The sequence below is a fragment of the Bubalus kerabau genome, chromosome 16 (assembly GCF_029407905.1).
Source record: "Bubalus kerabau isolate K-KA32 ecotype Philippines breed swamp buffalo chromosome 16, PCC_UOA_SB_1v2, whole genome shotgun sequence".
Classification (NCBI taxonomy): domain Eukaryota; kingdom Metazoa; phylum Chordata; class Mammalia; order Artiodactyla; family Bovidae; genus Bubalus; species Bubalus kerabau.
In genome coordinates this window covers 57,734,569-57,749,833 of record NC_073639.1, presented here as the reverse complement: position 1 = coordinate 57,749,833, position 15,265 = coordinate 57,734,569, and positions in this window count along the sequence as shown.

The following is a 15,265-nucleotide window of genomic DNA, read 5'->3' as shown; positions in this document are numbered from 1 at the left end:
CAAAGTCGGAACACACCAAACTACTTTGAATTCTTTGAATAAACCTGCTTTCTCTCCTCCAGACCTTTGCCTGTGCCGGTTCCTCTACTCAGAGCCCCCTCTCCTGGCAGCACTCCTTCTCTTATTTGTAATATAATAGTTCTTATTTATTCTGGAATCAGACTAGATGGCTTCTCTTCCTTCATTCATTGATGTATCTTAAAGGCACAGTGCCAGCACCTACTCTAAAATAGTGTTTAATGGAAGTCCATCACCCCTTACATGCCTCTCCAAGTCCCCAAATTCCTCGTCTTCCAGAAAGCTAGGAATGAAAGTGTCAAGATCTTCTCTTTTCCTAGCGATCCATAGTATACCACTCTTTGCAGATGGAATCTGTGGCTTTTTAACTCTCCTTGAAATGGCATTCAGTAATTCACCAGTTCTTCACTGAGTGCCTCCTAGATTCATCCACAGAGTGGACTTTATAGGAAACACTCCTCCTCACCCAGCAACACCTATTTATTGCTCCTGTGCTGTGCTCAGTCTTGTCCAACTCGTTTGCAACTCCATGGATTGTGGCCCTACCAGGCTCCTCTGTCCATGGAATTTTCGAGAGAATACTGGAGCAGGTTGCCATTTCCTACTTCAGGGGTTCTTCCCCACCCAGGGATTTTGAACCCTCATCTCTTAAGTCTTCTGCATTGGAAAGCACGTTCTTTACCACTAGCGCCATCAGGGAAGTCCTATTCATGGCTGAAAGCAGGTCTTTCATGCCCGTGACTTTAGGATGGTCTGAAACAAGATGGACCGTTGGCTCTTAGCCTCAGCCCGAAGAGAGAAATCTCACCAGTTGCGAACTGAGAGCAGGTGAGTTGGCCCAGTTTACCTTAACACAAACCCTTTCTCATCCAGAACACTTCTCATGATTATAATATTCTGCTCATGTATTAACGGTCTACTGTCTGTCTCACTGAAAGAAGTCTCTTCTTTCAGAAGTCTCTTTAATGAGAACCTTCTGTAATAGCACAGGGAACTCTACTCAGTGCTCTATGGTGACCTAAATGGGAAGGAAATCCAAAAGAGCGTGGATACATGTATATGTATGGGCTTCCCTGGTGCCTCAATGGTAAAGACTCAGCCTGCCAATGCAGCAGACATGGGTTTGATTCCTGGGTCAGGAAGATCCCCCAGAGAAGATGGCAACCCATTCCAGTATTCTTGCCTGGAGAATCCCAGGGACAGAGGAACCTGGTGGGCTATAGTCTATAGGGTTGCAAAGAGTAGGACATGACTAAAGCAACTGAGCACCCACGCATATGTATATATATATATAACTGATTCACTTTGCTGTATAGCAGAAACTAACTATACTCCAATAAAAAAATAAAGAAATGCAAATAATGTCTGTCTAGTAGAACCCCAAGGTTATGGGTTTATGATCCTGTTTTACAGTCACCAGTTTTTTATCTAATTTAGCAGTCTAATAAATTGTAATAAATTTAATAACCCACCTCCACCCCCCAAAAAAGAAGGAAGTCGCTGCAAACTGACCTTGGTCTTACTCACTGCTTATCCTCAACCCTTATGGCTTGGCTGATAAAATATACCCACCAAACATTTGTTGAACGAATGAATTTGGCAAACTCCACAATATGTCTATTTTCAGCTTGAGCAACTAAACCTTAAAGGGTACCTCTTTGAAGAAGATGCAAGGGCTCTAAGAGACCCTCTTCAAGTGTAACAAACAGGTTGTGGCCTGGGGGAGACAGTGCTGTGTACAGTTTTCTAGCTCCAAAGCCCACGCTCTTTTCTGTATTCCAGACTGCCTCCTAGGCTCAGGGTTCATGAGATCTGCTGGGCAGAAACTGAGTCGCAGGGCCACCTAGAGGTAGGGAACCAGCTATCAACAACACCCGCAGCTGAGGCCTGCAAACAGGTATCCCGCCCAGACCCCAGACTTTCACCGTCTGTCTGGAAGGCCCATCAAGCTAATAATGCTAGGAGAGGAGGCCTATTTGCATGTGAGTGTGGCGTGAGGAGGGTGTGGTAGCACCCTGTCATTAGCCACTTTCTAGATCTCTTGATGGCCTGGAGGCAGGGCACAGAGCCAGATGTGGGGGCAGGGCTGATGGGTCTCTGGGTCACCAACAGCCCCCCAAAGAGCTAGGCATCCTTGGTCTTCTGCTCCTGATTTCTAAAATCGATCTGTCAGCCTGAGCCTTGACGTCAGTCTCAGCAGAGCCTCCAGGGCAAGGCATAGACACTTGAGTACTGCTTTGTGAGTCCTCCACTCACCTGGCCTAACTTACTGACCTGCCAGACCTTAAACTCTTGGAAGAAAGTTTGATGCTCCTGGGACCTCCCTGATGGTCCAGTGGCTAAGACTCAACGCTCCCAATGCAGGGGGCCTGGGTTCGAGATTCACACGCTGCCACTAAACGATTTCACATGCCGCCAGGAAAATCCCCCATGCAGCAAAAGAAGAAGAAGAAAGTTTGATGCTCCTTTTGTCTCCAACCCTACACACTTGGTAGGTGCACAGTAAAAACGACAGGATGGGTTCATATGTTTTTCCAGAATTCTGACTTAACCTATGAGCTGTGTGACTTTGGGGAAAGTGACTTCACCTCTCTGAATGTCATTATGACTTGCACAATGGGAAAAATAATAGATCGTTGGAGGAATGAGATGAGATCATGGAAACACTGTCATAACGCTCCGTATTTCATTATTCTGCTTCCATATGCTCTGTAGACTGATCACTTCTATCACATAGTTTATTTCTTTATTTTGTTTAGTTTTTTTCTCCTTTCATTTGCATCTGTATTCCCAGCCCTATAAATAGAGCTTGGCCTGTTGTAAGTTCTCAATATTTGTTGAATAAATGAATAGAGGGATATAAAGTGATTAGTGGTCAATAAATGCCCTATAGCGGTACCGATCATTAATTACCATTATGATTAAGAACTCAGTCTCTGAAATCTAACTGAAAGCAGTGTAATTGGAACAGGGGAAGTTTCAACATCACAGTAGTAAGTTAGGTGCTCTGGCTAGAAATCCTGTCCACACCATTTACTAAATGTGTGACCTGAAACAAGTGACTTCACCTTCTTAAGGCTCAGTTTCCTCATCTGTAAAATAGAGGTAATACTACTACCTCCCTTGTATGCTGTGAGGATAGGATAAGATGGTAAATGCAAAGCACTTAGTGCCTGGTACATAGTAAGTGCTCAATAAACAATGGTCACTAGGGACTTACCTAGTGGTATAGTGGTTAAGTTGCTCGCCAATGCAGGGAACATGAGTTTGATCCCTGGGGAAGATTCCACATGCATCCAGGCAACTAAGCCCGAGAGCCATAACTACTGAGTGTAAGTGCACCCTAGAGCCCGTGCTCAGCAATAAGAGAAACCACCACAATGAGAAGCCCAAGTACCACAACCAAGAGCAGTCCCTACCCTCCACAACTGGAGAAAGCGAACGCACAGCATCAAAGACCCAGCACAGCCAAAAAAAAACAAAAAGTCATCATTACTCATTATAGTAACATTCAGACTAGAAATAACTTCTGAGACAATTAAATAGTTCTAAGTACTTAGCTCCGAAGCACTTAAAATAGGTAAGGGTCCAGAAAGCTCAGTTAATGTTTATTAAACTTTAGTTGCTCAAGGAATGGGATTTTGCTTAGTGTGCCATGATATTGGCCCCCTGCTGCTGCTGCTGCTGCTAAGTTGCTTCAGTCGTGTCCGACTCTGTGACCCCATAGACGGCAGCCCAACAGGCTACCCCGTCCCTGGGATTCTCCAGGCAAGAACACTGCAGTGGGTTGCCATTTCCTTCTCCAATGCATGAAAGTGAAAAGTGAAAGTGAAATGGCTCAGTCATGTCCGACTCTTAGTGACCCCATGGACTGCAGCCTACCAGGCTCCTCCATCCTTGGGATTTTCCAGGCAAGAGTACTGGAGTGGGTTGCCATTGCCTTCTCCGATATTGGCCCCCAGTAGATGGCAAATAATGTTAAAACATGCTGAAAAATTTACACACCGAGCTCCAACATGAGTGAGAACAAAGAATATCTAATAGAATAATAATCGGAACTTACCTGGTGGTTCAGTGGCTAAGACTCAGCGCTCCCAATGCAGGGAGCCCAGGTTTGATCCCTGCTCAGGGAACTAGATCCCACATGCCACAGCTAAAGATCTCAAGTGCTGCAACTAAGACCCAACGCAGCCAAATAAGTAAATAAATATTCAAGAAAAAAAAACAAAAAAACAATAATATGAATTGCCTAGTGTGTGCCAGGTATGGTGTTGGGTGCTGGAGCTAGGGTAGTGAGCTGAAATAAACATGGTGGTCATGACTTTCAGACTAGTGAAACTCAGCAAAAGGGAGATTGTACCACGAGTTGCACAGACAGAGGGAACATCCCAACTGATAAGAGGGTCACAGCAGAGAAGTAAATGAGGCTTGAGATGTATAATATGGGTGGGGGGAGAAGGGGGTTGACCTGGCTTGGGGTTGAGAAGGAAGTTAGGGAGCTGTTCCAAGGAAGTGAGGCACAGAACTGAGCTCTGAGGCAAGAGTTAGGCTGAGTGTGGGGGAAGTGTTCTCAGCAGAGAAAAATAGCAGATGTGAAGTCCTCGTGATGGGGGAGTACATATGGTAAAGGAACTGAAAAAAGGCCCATATGACCCAAATGTAGTGAGCTGAGGATGGGGGTTAGGGATGAAATAAACTGGAAAAATAAGTAGGCACTTCAAGAACAAATTGAGGGGCTTTCCTGGTGGTCCAGTGGCTAAGACTCCGAGCTCCCATTGCACGGGGCCCGTGTTTGATCCCTGGTAAGGAAACTAAGATGTCACATGCCTCAACTAAGACCCGGCACAGCCAAATAAATAAAAATCTTTGGAAAAAAAAAAAAAAAAGAACTGGGTAATATCTGACAAAACTGAAGGATTGGGTAGCCTATGATCCTGCAGTTCCATGCTAGGAACATTCTAGAGAAACAGACACAAGTGCACCAGGAAGTATGACCAAGGATGGTAACCTCAACCGCATTGTATGCAATCTTGGAAAACTTGGGAACAACTCATGTTCATCGACAGGGGAGTGGACACATTGCAGGTATGTCTTTCTTGGGTTCCTCAATAAACAAGAGTCTGAATCAAAAGTCTACTTTGTTGGGGAGTGCATTCCCAAGGAGAAAGAGTGCAGAAAAGGAGGCAGGGAAAGAGTCAAACGAGGGTACCAAGGAGAGGCCATAGTTACCATGGCAACTCAGGACAGTTCTGGGGAGAGAAAGAAGGGAGAGGAATTATCTCCTAGCTCCTGATCAAAGGTTTGCCCCACTGGGGTGTAAACACCCTCCTTCTTCAGGATTACCTATATGTGAGCACCTAGGAGGCCCTCAGTATCACACAGGAAAGCCCCAGAAAGAGGCTGTTTGGCCAGAGCCCCACAGAATCAGTCAATGTGGTATTCAATGGTTAGGATGAAAAAAGTGGCGAAAGGAAATCACCCAAGATAGGCGGTTAAGGGCTCTGAAGAAGCCTATGGCCCGCACCTTGTAAGGTGGAATCTACACAGCAGTGAAAAAAAAATGGCCTAGAGCGTTCCTTGTGTCTACAAGATGACTCTGACCAGAAAATATTGAATCACATGACAAGTTGCATAAGTAGGCACAAGCTAAAGTTCTGAACTTTGTATAAATTTCAGAAATGAGCCAAAGTAACAATGTATATAAAAGGCAATGGGACACAGAAAGGATAAAGGCCAAACTGAGAAAAGTAGTTACTTCGGGAAGGAGGAGGAGACTGGGTTGGGCAGATGAGAATTTCAAAGAGAAATGCTGGTAATGTTAGGGTTCTTTTTGCTGGTGTTTTTTTTTCTTTCTCTCCTTTTTTAATGGTACACTTCCCAGATATGAATGTCATGTCATCCTTGTGTAGGCGCCATGCCAATCTTTGTATTGTTCCAGTTGTAGTAGATTGCACAGTTTTTTAAAAAAGTATTTATTTGGCTGTGCTGATTCTTATTTTGCAGCACCTGGGATCTAGTTCCCTGACAAGGGATTGAACCCAGGCCCTCTGCATAGAGAGTCTTAACCACTGGACCACCAGGCAAATCCCATATTAACTATTTCTTAACAAAATGGTACATTATAAAAGCTATCTTTGTACATTATAAATGTTCTAAATGAACCAATCATTAAATGTAAGATCCCAATAAAAAATAATGAGTAAATAGTGACTTATTTTTAATAAAATTTTATTTATTTGGCTGTACCAGATCTTATCTGCGACATGTGGGATCTTCATTTGCAGCATGGAGGATCTAGTCCGCTGACCAGGGATTGAACCCAGGCCCCCTTCATTAGGAGGTTGGAGTCTTAGCCACTGAACCACCAGGGAAGTCCCAATAGTGACATCTGAAATTATTTAAAAAGAAGAGAAGCAAAAAAAAAAAAAAAAAAAAAAAGAAGAGAAGCATGTCGATGGGGGCCTAAGTGTGAATGTACTTAATGCCACAGAACTGTATGCTTTAAAATGGTTAAAATGGTAAATTATATATATATATTTAACCCCTATTTTTTAAAAAGGGGGGAAAGAAGGAGGGATGGAAAGTGGCAGATCAGGCAAAGCCTTGTGACTATGGTGAGGATTTGAATCTTTAACAATTTCTACCCACTGCGTGAATTTTTATAAGAATAGATTTATATAGAAGTCCATGCAAGGAGTTATACCAAGGAAGGAGACCAAATCCTTCACTGATAACTGGAAAAGTCAGGCCAAATAGGAGGGTGGGTGACCTGTCAGGGGCCTCCAGCTGCTGCCTTCTTGCTGAATAAAGGAACAACTGCCAGTAGAGGGTCAGCAGTAATCAGACAAGAGGCGATGACTGAACACACAGGACAGGCAGAGTCCTTCCTGGGTGCCCAGGAGATGGACAGGCGAGTGAGTGACGGGTGAGTCCACCTGACCTTCAAAAAGCTAGTTCCCAGGTGAGAAGATAAGATTGGTAAAGGTACCCACAAGTACAAGGTGACAAGGGGCCCCTTTGCACTCTGAACACACCCACATAATAGCCTTATCTTTCCATGTTAGAGTTATTTATTTATGGGCATTTTAGCAGGAAGACTGGGGGCTCCTTGAGGGCATTCATTGATTCAGGCATTTATTGAACGACTGTCTACGCAGGCACTGATTTGGGGCAGCTGGTATACAGTAGATATTTGATAAATGTACATTGCCTTGCATTCCGTCATCACTCAAATGCTCTTTTTTTTTCTTTTTTTTTTTCCTTTGCTGCACAGATGTGGGATCTTAGTTCCCAAACCAGGAATTGAACCCCATAGCCCCTGCACTGGAAAGCAAAATCTTAACCACTGGACCACCAGAGAAGGCTCTCAGATTTGTTTTTAAAAAAATTTTGCTAGTTGCTGTTGCAGAATGGCTTTAAAAGCAGAGACATCAGGGAGCAGTTTACTGCAGACCTCTCGGCAGGCAATGATGGTAGCCTGGTTAAGATGGAAGAGGTGATGCCGGCCACAAGAGCTGAGATTTTAAGAAAATGTGGGTTTCCTGATGAATTGTATGTGGTGGGGAAAAGGCAAGGGGAAGCAAGGACCCAGGGGTGACTCCTAGGATGATCAGCACCCCAATTTCCCCTTCTCCAGGGCCTCTGGAGAGAACCACAGAACCACATTGCACTTTGACAGTCTGTTCCAGGGATGCTGGGCATTTTTATGTGATTAGGCTGGAATAGTTCTCTGGGAAATAAATGCCCTCAGTCTAAAAGGCTTTTACAAGCCAGGGCAGCGGATTAAAGGCGGCCAGGCTGAGGAGAAATTCCAAGGTCAGGAGACAGCTGGGCATGGAGACTTTTAATCTAAACCTTAAAGGTTTTTATTTTTCACTCCCTGAACCCAGGGTGTCACTTTAAATACGTGTTTGGCAACATCGGCTGTTCTATTTTTCTTTTTAATTATACAAAGAGAGATCCTGGAAACAGCTCAGCCCCCAGGCTGGGGGAGGCGAGGAAAGTCTGGCAACAGTTGGAGGAGGCAGACACCAGCTAAAAATTGAGTGGATTGAAGTCCGTCTGAAGGCTAGTGGAGACTCTACCCTGAACTCGGTGGGGGAGCCCTGACTCAGGGTTTCTAAAAGGAGACTGACAGTCACCAGCTTAGAACGGAGAGATGACAGATGGGCAAATCTGCAAGATAAAAATACCACTAACACTAGCACGGCTCTCGTACCTTGAGTTTCTTCCCAGACCTCTGTCCTCCTCCTTCCTTTCATCCTCTGAGCAGAAAACACTGAACTAGACAATTCATTCACATTTACAGGCTGCTCCCTACTATATGCTGGGCTCTGGGTTCAACTGTTTGTGTTGTCTTGGGATTTTTTTTTTTTTTAATATATATTTGTTTGCACCAGGTCTTAGTTGCAGCACGCAGGATCTTCCATCTTCACTGTGGCATGTGCGAACTTTTTTTTTTTAAGATTTTTGTTGTGGACCATTTGTTTTGTCTTTATCGAATTTGTTACAATATTGCTTCTTCATTTTATTTTATTTTATTTTTGGCCCCAAGGCATGTGAGATTAGTTCTCTGACCAGGAATTGAACCCACACCCCTGCACTGGAAGGTAAAATCTTAATCACTGGACCTCCAGGGAAGTCCCAGCATGCAAACTCTTAGTTGCAGCAAGAGGGATCTAGTTCCCTGACCAGGGATCGAACCTGGGACCCTGAATTGGGAGCTCGGAGTTTTAGCCACTGGACCATCAGGAAACTGTTGATACCTTGTTTCATGCAGACAGCAATGTTGTGAGTAATCATACATATCATTATCCCTATTTTCTAGATGGTGAATCTGAGACTTAGAGAGATTAAATATAACTCCAGCTCCCCAGTGTTGGGCCTGGGCTTGTTTGCCCTCAAATCCATTCCTTGCCCTTCCTCTGCTTAGCTCTGTATTGCTGGGATGCCAACCTCTGCAGGCTGCCAAAAGAGCTGACTTCCTTTATAGATCAACCAATGGGAGGCCGTGATAGGAGCCTAGTGGGTGGGAAGAAGGGAGAAGCCAGGGTTTTTCTCCCTCTTATTGTCTCCGGAAATAGTTGCAGGAGCAGCTGCATTTCCTGTGTCTCTACCTCCCACCAGACAGTGCCACTGTGGGTCCAGCTTCTACCTGGGGAGTCCAGTCCTTCCTGGGTACCAGAAATACCACCCCTGCCTCTGTCCATCCAACTCCAGGGGTGGTCCTGGCCTTCCTGCTGTTGCTAATCTGTAGGTTCTTCACCCTCCCCTGTTTGCCCGCTTCCATGGTTCTTCCATTACCTAGGAAGCGAATGCATACATTCCCCTATTCTACTGTCTGCTTCTCCTGCTTGGGTTCTCACTGATTTTCTACCTTTCGTGAATACTCACCATCTAGCCAATTCATCTGGTTTGGAATGACACAATTCTCTTTCCTTGAGCACAGGACATCCCACAAAACAAAAAATAGTAACCACTGTTTGTTGAGCATTATGCCGATTGCCAGTCAAATGTTCTTTCGTGGAACACTCATAGCAACCCTTTCTGCCAAATTCCATTAATTACTATCCCGATTTGACAGGTGGGGCTCAGGTTGAGTTGCTTGCCCAAAGGGGTACAGTTATAAACTGAAAAAGCTGGGATTCACATCAAGGGACTCCTAAACCCATGTGACTTTCTCTAATCTCTGCTGACATCTTTTTGTTGTTGTTTTTAATTTATTTGGCTGTGCTGGATCTTAGTTGCAGCATGTGAGATCTAGTTCCCTGACCAGGGCTTGAACCTAGGTGCCCTGCACTGGGATCATGGATTCCTAGCCACTGGACCAGCAGGGAAGTCCCTCTGCTGATATCTTGAACACACTTGCAGCCCCATGATAAACCCATTAGGACTCAACTCCCTTGGGTGACTGAAGATCCCTCCTCATCTCAGTCCAGGGTACACATATGAGCTTTCCTAGTGTAGGGGCTTCCATGGTGGCTCAGATGGTAAAGAATCTGCCTCCAATGCGGGAGACCGGGTTCAGCCCCTAGGTCAGGAAGATCCCCTGGAAAAGGGAATGGCTACCCACTACAGTATTCTTGCCTGGAGAATCCCATGGACAGAGGAGCCTGGTGGGCTACAGTTCATGCGTTTGCAAAGAGTTGGGCGTGACTGAGTGACTAACACAGACACACAGGGCTGCTATAACAAACTATCACAAACTGGACAGCCAAGAACACAGAAATTTATCGCCTCACATTTTGGGAGGCCAGAAGTCTGAAATCAAGGTATCAGGAAGACCATGATCCCTCTGAAGTCTCCATGGAAAGATCTGACCCAAGCCTCTCTCCCAGCTTTTGGAAGTCTCAGACACTCCCTGGCTTGTAGATGGCCATCTTCACCCTGTGTCTCTTCATATAATTTTTTCACTGAGACTCTGTGTGTCTAAATCTCTTTTTATAAGCACACATCATACTGGATCAGGGCTTACTGTACTTAAATGATCTCATTTTAACTTGGTTGCCTCTATAAAGACCCTGTTTTTAAATAAGATAATGCTCGGAGGTACTGGGAGTTGGAACTTAAATATCTTTTGTGGGGGGAGGGACATAATTTAACTCATAACAGTCCTTGATGCAGGCGCTCTGTCTCTACAGTATGACCTCGTTGGTCCGCTTTGCTATTTTTGGTGGCTCTGAGAAGCTTGCAGAATCTTCTTTCCCAGGCCAGGGATTGAACCCAGGACCATGGCAGTGAAAGCCCTGAGTCCTAACCACTGGGCTGCCAGGGAACTCCCACTCCTCTTTTTCTAATGGAGGATGCTAGATTTCCGAGAAGACCCCACCCCTTTAAGAGATTGCGATGACTTCCAAGTCATGTTTGTATTCCAAAATGTATCCCAACATTCTACCCCAAAATATATATCGAGATGTAAAGCACCTAATATAGCCAAACCCATTTTGAAAAAGTAGGACAAAGTTGAAAGATTTAACCTATCTAACTTCAACACTTATTTTAAAGGTAAAGTAATCAAGAGAGTGTATACTGGCATATTAGAAAATAGAGCAATGGAATAGAATAGAGAATCCAGAAACAGACACTCAAATATAATCATTTGATTTTTGACAGAATGGTCCATGCGTTTCAATGGGGAACTTGCTTCTTATCTTTTAAAACTTTAAAAAAAAAATTTTATTTGGTTGTGGCTGACTTAATTGCAGCATGCAGGATCTTCAGTGTTGGCATGCAGGCTCTAGTTCCCCGACTATGGTTTGAACCTGGTCCCCCTGCATTGCGAGCATTGAGTTAACCACTGAACCCCCAGGGAAGTTCCTCTAAGGCTTTTTTTTTTTTTTTTTAAATATTTATGTATTTGGCTGCACAGGATCTTGCTTGTGGTATGTGGGATCTAGTTCTCTGACCTGGGATCAAACTCAGGCCCTCTGCATTGGGAGCACAGAGTCTTAACCAGAGAAGACTCTGAACCACTTCTCTGGACCACCAGAGAAGTCCCAAGGCTTTTTTTTTTTTTTTAATAATTTTTATTTATTTATTTAGGCTGTGGCACACAGGCTTAGCTACTCTGTGGCATGTGGGATCTTCCCGGACCAGGATTGAACCTGTATCAATCCCTGCACTGCCAGGTGAATTCTTATCCAGAGTGCCATCAGGGAAGTCCCCTCTAAGATTTTTTAAAACTCTTGTGTTTTAAAGTTTTAAAACATAGGTGAATATCTTTATGAGCTTGGGACTGGCAAATATTTCTTAGCCAGGACACTAAAAGCACTAACCATAAAAGGCATGAGCACAAACACAGTCCCAGTGATGGCTTCTGACCAGGGAGGAGAGTGAGCCCTAAAAGGTCAGGGCCTGAGGGGCGGGAAAGTGGGGTAGGGGCTCCCCTGCACATGGTCTCTGAGCTTTGGGTGCCGAGGATCATTCTGAGATCAACACAAACCCTAAATCTGAATTTTGTATCCAGTCCCCTGCTTCCTTCCATCACCCAGTTCTTTAACTCTCAAAGCCCCAGGATCATGCACTAATGCCGCCTTCCTGATGTCCTGTGGAGCTGGCACCAGGGGTGGGCAGCAGAGGGATTTCACACATTCTGTGTGACACCTAGAGGGAGTCACATGCATAGAAGGAAAACTTTTGAACTATTAAAAATAACTGTACAGGGAACCTCCCTGGTGGTGCAGTGGTTAAGACTTCACCTTCCAATGCAGGGGGCATGGGTTCAGTCCCTGGTTGGAGAACTAAGATCCCACATGCTGAGTGGCACATCCAAAAAATGAAAAAAAAAAAAATGTACAGAAGGAGGGTACTTACCATCACCAGAGGTATAGAAGCACTGGTCTATAAAGGCAGGAGCTCAAGAAATTATGGCTCTTTTATTATTATTAATTTAGGGCTTTCAAGCCTCAAGAGTAGTCAGAGGTAAGGCAGAGATAGGGGAAGGAAATAGAAGCAACCATCCATGATGGGCTCTGACAAAATGCTCTTATTTCAAACTGAAAGTGGGGAATTCTTTATGGCCTTATTGGGCAGGAAGGGGCAAGGGATTTCCTCTTCAGCTGGGCATCAGATTTACCCTTTCTAAAAATGTGCCTGGTGGTGGTGATTGGGTGTCCAGACTTGGGGGTCCATGAATAGGTATTTGTAATCTTTCTTTTTGCTAAGAGTATTGTTTGCTCAGAGAGGTTAAGTAATTTGCACAAGGTCACACAGCAACTGACTGGCCAAGGGAACAGTCAACCTTAACCGCCGTAGAAGACAAAGTATTTAAAACGGAAGCTTATCTAGTGTGGTGGTTCTCAAACTTTACCCAAAAACCTGGCTAAAAGGAAACTGCTTGGGTAGGTTTTAGTAACTTGCATTTAAAAAGAATACCTCTGGAGATTCTGATGCAGAAGCAGGGGTCACTTTGGTGGTCCTTAAACCCCAGATTCTAGAGACTTACCGACTCAGTTTAGTGTCCTGTACTACTACTTACTAGCTTTCTGTGCGTTTTTTTTTTCATCTACAAAGTGATGATATACACCTGAAACCAACACAATATTGTAAATAGACTATAATTTTTAAGTGGTGATATTAATATGAAAATGTAAGGAATTTTTGAGTTCAATATAATATTTAATATATTCAATACACTAAAATAATAACAAAATCATTAAACATATTTTTAAAACATTTAATAAGATAATATAGATATTTGTTGTTGTTCAGTCAGTAAGTTGTGACTCCGACTCTTAGTAACCCATGGACAGCAGCACACCAGGCTCCTTTCTCCTCCAGTATCTCCTGTATGCATGTGTGAGTCACTCAGTCTTGACTCTTTGCAACCCCATGGATGCATGGGGTCCTCACCAGGCTCCTCTGTCCATGGAATTCTTCAGGCAAGAATACTGGAGTGGGTGCCATACCCTTCTCCAGGGGCACTTCCCAACCCAGGAGTTGAACCTGGGTCTCCAGCATTGCAGGCAGATTCTTTACTGTCTGAGCCACCAGGGAAAGAAAGAAAGTGAAGTCGCTCAGTCGTGCCCCACTCTTTGCAACCCCATGGATAGTAGCCTGCACCAAGCTCCTCCGTCCATGGGATTTTCAAGGCAAGAGTACTGGAGTGGGTTGCCATTTCCTTCTCCAGGGAATCTTCTCAACCCAGGGATCGAACCCAGATCTCTCACATTGCAGACAGACACTTTACCGTCTGAGCCACCAGGGAAGCCCCCACTATCTCCTGGTGTTTGCTCAAATTGATGTCTATTGAGTCCGTGATGCTATTTAACCATCTCATCCTCTGCTGAGGAGGACACCCTCTTCTCCTTTTGCCTTTAACCTTTCCCAGCATCAGGGTCTTTTCCAATGAGTTGGCTCTTCACATCAGGTGGCCAAAGTATTGGAGCCTCAGCAACAGTCCTTTCAACGGATATTCAGGGTTGATTTCCTTTGGGATTGACTGGTTTGATCTTGCAGTCCAAGGGACTTTCAAGAGTCTTCTCCAGCAGAATTCAAAAGCATCAATTCTGTGCTCATCCTTCTTTATGATCCAACTCTCACTGTTGGAAAAACCATAGCTTTGACTATACGGACCTTTGTTGGCAAAGTACTGTCTCTGCTTTCTAATACATTGTCTAGGTTTGTTATAGTGTTTCTTCCAAGAAGCAAGCATCTTTTAATTTCTTGGTTGCAGTTACCTTCCACAGTGATTTTGGGGCCCAAGAAAATAAACTCTGTCACTGCTTCCACTTTTTGCCCTTCTATTTGCTGTGAAGTGATGTCACCAGATGTCATGATCTTACTTTTTTGATACTGAGTTTTCACTCTCCTCTTTCATCTTCATCAAGAGGCTCTTTGGTTCCTCTTCACTTTCTGCCATTAGAGCGGTATCTGCTTGTCTGAGGTTGTTGATACTTAAGATATTTAATAAATTACCAATTACTCTGTTATATAAGTATATTTTATATTACGTATTTATTTATAATATATAAACTATTTACTAATACATGATTTAGAATGGTGTCTGTCATTGGTTCAGTTCAGTTCAGTCGCTCAGTCGTGTCCAACTCTTTGTGACCCCATGAACCACAGCACACCAGGCCTCCCTGTCCATCACCAACTCCCGGAGTTTACCCAAACTTATGTCCATTGAGTCGGTGATGCCATCCAACCATCTCATCCTCTGTCGTCCCCTTCTCCTCCCACCCTCAATCTTTCCCAGCATCAGGGTCTTTTCAGATGAGTCAGTTCTTTGCATCAGGTAGCCAAAGTATTAGAGTTTCAGCTTCAACATCAGTCCTTCCAATGAACACCCAGGACTGATCTCCTTTAGGATGGACTGCTTGGATCTCCTTGCAGTCGAGGGACTCTCAAGAGTCTTTTCCAACACCACAGTTCAAAAGCATCAATTCTTCAGCACTCAGCTTTATTGACAGTCCAACTATCACATCCATACATGACTACCGGAAAAACTATAACCCTGACTAGATGGACCTTTGTTGGCAAAGTAATGTCTCTGCTTTTCAATATGCTGTCTAAGTTGGTCATAAGTTTCCTTCCAAGGAGTAAGTGTCTTTTAATTTCATGGCTGCAGTCACCATCTGCAGTGATTTTGGAGCCCAAAAAAATAAAGTCAGCCATTGTTTCCACTGTTTCCCCATCTATTTGCCATGAAGTGATGGGACTGGATGCCATGATCTTAGCTTTCTGAATGTTGAGCTTTAAGCCAACTTTTTCACTCTCCTCTTTCACTTTCATCAAGAGGCTC